Source organism: Silene latifolia, chromosome 2 (genome assembly GCF_048544455.1).
Source record: "Silene latifolia isolate original U9 population chromosome 2, ASM4854445v1, whole genome shotgun sequence".
In the NCBI taxonomy this organism is placed as follows: domain Eukaryota; kingdom Viridiplantae; phylum Streptophyta; class Magnoliopsida; order Caryophyllales; family Caryophyllaceae; genus Silene; species Silene latifolia.
The window spans coordinates 148,011,655-148,017,325 of record NC_133527.1 but is presented as its reverse complement, the minus strand read 5'-3'; the positions used below and the strand labels follow the sequence as shown (position 1 = coordinate 148,017,325).

General features: G+C 35.6%; 1 long non-coding RNA gene across 1 annotated transcript; it reads right to left on the bottom strand.

Moving 5' to 3' along the window:
• Positions 1-1,072: 1,072 nt before the first annotated feature.
• LOC141630607 (uncharacterized) lies at positions 1,073-2,596 on the bottom strand. Its single transcript, XR_012537523.1, has 2 exons — positions 1,774-2,596; positions 1,073-1,560 (listed from the first exon to the last, which is right to left on the bottom strand). It is a non-coding gene; the product is annotated as an uncharacterized LOC141630607 (long non-coding RNA).
• Between the last annotated feature and the right edge of the window lie 3,075 nt (positions 2,597-5,671).

The following is a 5,671-nucleotide window of genomic DNA, read 5'->3' as shown; positions in this document are numbered from 1 at the left end:
CTCTACCGTCAGTCAATGAAGACGCTCATGAATTGCGAAATAATAATCCTGCACAAGATGAAGGGCACACATATGCACTGACTAAGTAAAAGGCGAGCTGTATGGCACCGAACTATATTTGAAAGATGTGTATCTAATAAGGTAGGTGTATGTATCTAGCAATGTAAATGGGTGTATCTAGCACCGAACACACTAAAAGTTTGTATCTAGCTAGTTAATGGTTCGTGTTAAAACAAATGTGTATTTGGACTATTATTTTATGTATATAGACTACTATTTTGTGTATCAAATAGTTCTTACGGTTCGCAAAGTAAGAAGTACGGAATATATAGCAAGGTAAAATAGTGTATTTAATAAGGTAAAAGAGCGTACCTAGCTTGTCAGACATGTGTATCTAGCAAGGTAAATGATTGTATCTAGCTTGCTAGAGATGTGTATCTAGCTAGGTAAAGAAGTGTATATAGCTTGCTAGAAATGTGTATCTAGTAAGGTGAAAGACTTGTATCTAGTAATATAAAGAATTGTATCTAACTTGACAGATCAGAAATGTGTATTTAGCAAGGCAAAAACGTGTATCTAATTTATAATAGATATGTATCTCATTTACATTCTTTTGCTACTTTGCTAGAATTCATTTTGTTTATTACGACATTTGGTATTGTTGATTTGAATGTTGGTACTCGTATAATGTTGAATGCTTGATTGTGATCATCTTTAACAAGTAACAACCACATAGGCTCAATCACATTTGTTGTTTGTTAAGAGTACTTGTTTATACTACATAAAATGTACTCTTAAATAAATAAAAAGTCTTTTTAGGTATACATACATTATACGACTAGGATATAATAAAAATATCTTTCATTTTAAGTACATAAAAATTGGGTGACATACAACTAAAGTTACTAATCCTAAAAGCTCTTTCCTTCAAGCTCAAGTGGAATCTTAATTATGAAAAACCGGATTAAAATGGAGGGAAAAGAATGTGACAAAAAATGGTGACGTTCATCCACCAAGGCTCTTTTATGCCACCGAAAACCTATGAAATACTCTGTATGTAAACATCAAAAAATCTAGGAACCATCAGTCTAAAATCACAAGAAAACCCAAAGGCAAAGTCTACTCGTGGCAGTACAATTTTTTACACTATATCTTTCTCCTCCATTCTACAACCTCATAAACCCCAAATTGTATAAAGCACAGAATGAATAGCGCTTATAATCAAATTCAGAGTCGATCTTATTTCATTCTATTGCACATACTCAACCCAAAAAGACTATATTTGCACACCTACAACCTGAAATACAGCTCGAGGATAGCCAAAGCCTCCTACTACCATCTCGAATCATGAAATTAAAAAACTTCCTCCATTCCTTCGTGTTATCAGCCTTGTAAGCAAAAAGGCAAAGATCTAGTCGAGTGGATTTAGGAAATGGCTAAGGCGGTAGTCCATCATCTGACTTGGTCCCCTGTTAAGCCCATTCTTGTCGACAATCATGTTTGTCTCCTCACATACACCCCGCATTTGCCTTCTCACTACCCAACTCCGGAATATCGTCCCTGCCATCACCACCACACTAATTAACTCAACCGAAGACATTTTATGACTCGAAATCTTAGGACTATGTCATATAGCTACTACCAGGTACACATATAGCTACTTCCAGATAAACATATAGCTACTTCCAGATACACAAATCGTACATGTATCCGGTAATAGTATTTTACGTATCCAACCCAAACTATGAACTACCGTAACTATCATCAACCTACCACTCATTAGAACAACCACATCAGCACCGTCCAGTCCACGACTCACTATCACCGTCCATCTCAGTTCACCACCACCACCACCACAGATCTCCTCTTGACCACCCTTCTCCACACCCAACCCCGTATGTATTGATTCCACCAACGACCAAGTAACACTCCGACTCCTCTCTCACGCAATCCTTTGAAACCACCATACGCCCACACAACCACGCACACTAACCCCCACATGCGACTCAGATCTAACTTTGAAGGCAGGGACTAACGGTGAGATGGTGTCGGATCAACAAAAAAGAACTAAAAATTTCAATTAAATTGTATTATCTACAAAAAATAACAATAAATTTCGAAAACTAATCGTAGCAATCACTTAATCGGAAAATTCCGACCCATAAAACAATATTTGCTGGCCAGAGAATGACGGGGACACGGAGTGAAATCTACGGTGAGAATCTCGCGGTGGAGGGTGAGATCTTTACAAGAGAGAAAATGGAACTATCGAAGGAGGAGAGATATCGAACTCCAGCGAAATGCTGACAGGAAAGTATGCGGCCGACGGCAGTCGTTGTCGGAGCTCCAACAATGGTGTCTCATAATAGGCGAGGAAGAGAGTAAGAAACTGGTAGGGAAGGATAATGATTAGCGAGATCCGACGGAGGAGTTATGGTCGTGCGCCGTCATAGCCGGCGAGGTTGATGTCGGAGCTCCGGTTATTATATGGTGGTGCTGGTCTAGTGATTGTGGTGAATAAGGGAGAAGGAGTGGAGTGGTAAGTGACTTAGTGTATGTGTTTGTAGAAACATTGGGTAGTAAGGCATTTAATATCAGCCTTTGATATGTTTGATCTAAGAGTTGAGAAGAGGTTCGTACGGTTCGCACCGTAATTTAGTTCGCACGGGATCCTGATTCTATATATATATATATATATATAGAGGCAAGATCCGGTGAGTTTGACACTTTTCGTGAGTTTCCCCCGCATATATAAGTAAATGAGTTGACAAAACCCAATTATCAAAAATTTAGCCGTCATAATCGCGGCGCTTTCTCTCTTTTCTCCCTTTCTCTCTCTACTGATAAACACTCTGTTTCATCAAAAAATCAAGCGAATTTTTTTCATCAGTTCTTCAAATTTTGATCAACAAATTTGATCAAGAAATTCATCAGTTCTTCAAATTTGATCAACAATTCGTTCATTATTTTGATTCTTTCAATTAAAACTATCAATTTGTTCATCAATTTTTCGAAATTTGATCCACAATTCTCCGAAAACCCTAATTCTTCAAATTCGACTGAAGGTATTGATATTTCTTCCCTATTTCTGATTTAATAATCGAATAATTTCAGTAATTGAATCAAATAACAAATTCTGCCTTAATTTACGTGTTTTTCTAATAAAATTCACTTCAACGATCTTTGAATTGAACGATCAAACGCTTACTATGATTGATAATAATGCTGATAATCAAACAACAATGAATTCAGGTATAAATTTGTGACATAATGCTGATATAAAAACTGTTGTTATTACGTTGATAAGTTTTTTGTTCAAATTACTGATTGCATGTAAGTTGTTTTCATATTGTTTTCATAACAGTAATTGCATGTAAAGTTTAACTGTAATTGCATGTAGGTTTTCATTCATGATATCATTCAATATCTAGTATTTGAATAATTTGATTACAATAATACAATAACTGCCTTACAGTATTAAAATAACTTTGTTATTACATTAAAATAACTGTGTGTGCATTGTGGTGGACTAGGCTACCAATTCCACTAAAACCCTCCCCCCTCTCGATAGAATAATTGCATTTGTATAATACAATAACTGCATTATAACGTTAAAATAATTGTTTATAATAGAGATTGTTTTTTCCTAATAAATACTACTTTATAGGAACTGACAAAAAAATCCTTACAATAACTACTCTTTAATAATGAAATAACTTTGATATTACATTAAAATAACTGTGTGTGCATTGTGGTGGACTAGGCTACCAATTTCACTAAAACCCTTCCCCCCTCTGATAGAATAATTGCATTTGTATAATACAATAACTGCATTATAACGTTAAAATAATTGCTGTTGCACAGATTGTGTTTTTCATAATAAATACTATTTTATAGGATCTGACAAAAAAATCCTTACAATAACTATTCTTTAATAATGAAATAACTTTAATACTACATTAAAATAACTGTGTGTGCGTTGTGGTGGACTAGGCTACCAATTTCACTAAAACCCTCCCCTCTCTGATAGAATAATTGCATTTGTATAATACAATAACTGCATTATAACGTTAAAATAATTCTTTATAATGAGAGATTGTTTTTTTCATAATAAATACTACTTTATAGGATCGACCAAAAATCCTTACAATAACTACTCTTTAATAATGAAATAACTTTAATACTACATTAAAATAACTGTGTGTGTATTGTAGTGGACTAGGCTACCAATTTCATTAAAACACTCCCCTCTCTGATAGAATAATTGTATTTGTATAATACAATAACTGAAATATAACGTTAAAATAATCTGCTGCTGCTGCGAGAGGTTGTATTGTTTTGTTTTGTATAGAATCTAAGATATTGAAATTAATAATACCATAACAGTTCTTCTGTTTTAATGTTTCCAGGCATTGAAATTAATACTACCAATGCAACAACTTTTTCTACACCTACTTTTGGTCAAACAGGAGAAAATACTATCCATAATCTGGGATTGAGATATACTCCAGGTGGCAGTGAGGAGTGGAATAGAATGGTAGAAAATGGTTTCAAACCTGCTCTGGGGTTAATGTTTGTAAAGCTGGAGGAGGCAATAGAGTTTTACAATTTATATCTTTGTGGCTTGTGGTTTCATACCAAGAAAGTACACACAAACAAGATTCCGTGATGGTTTGATAGACAAAAAATCAATGGTCTCAACAACATGACATGGATTCAAAGAGGATCGCAAAAAACTCAAATCTGTTGTTGAATTTGAAAACACGAAGAGAAAAAAAAAGAGGAAAAGGTCTCAGAGCCAAAGAAAACAAAAATAACAAGATTTGGTTGCAAGGCAAAAATACGGTTTTGTCTTTGTATTCAATGACCTTAAGGAGCTAATAGGGTATGCTATTGATACGTTTTATGAAGGTCATAATCACAGGCTCTGCTCACTCAAAGAACGGGAATTCCTGGAAAAACGTAAGAACACTTAACCTTTACATGAAGCAGACAATTGTTAACAATTGTAAACTCAACATCGGGGCTACCAAGACTTTTAGAATTCTGACGGAACAATCAAATGGGTATGCAAACATTGGTGCATCTCTCACATTTTCAAGAACTTCAAAAGAAATATTAAATGTTATATAGGTGAGAATGATGCTGACATGATTCTCGATTATTTAAAGGCGCTTTCTCAATCGCAAGATGGCTTTTACTATGCTTACCAAGTTGATGAGGATAATTGTTTGGCTAAACTCTTTTGGGCAGATGCACAAGCAAGAATGAATTATTCCTTGTTTGGGGACACCATCACCTTTGATCCTACTTACGGTACTAACAAGTACCGCATGGCCTTCACCCCATTCACCGGTGTTGACAACCACAAAAAATCGGTGACTTTTGCTATTGCACTTGTCGATCATGAGAACGATGGGTCATTCATTTGGGTGCTTAAGAAGTTCCTTGATTGTATGGGCAACAAGGAACCTCGGTGCATTCTTACCGATCAAGATCCGGCAATTAAACTCGGGGTGCGTTACGTATTCAAGCAAGCAAGACATCGCTCATCGCATGTGGCATATAATGAAAAAACTTACCGATAAAGTTGAGTCACAGATTTGTAAGGAGACTGACTTTGTTGAGCGGATATGCGGAGTTGTTTGGGATACTGACTTGGAACCCATTG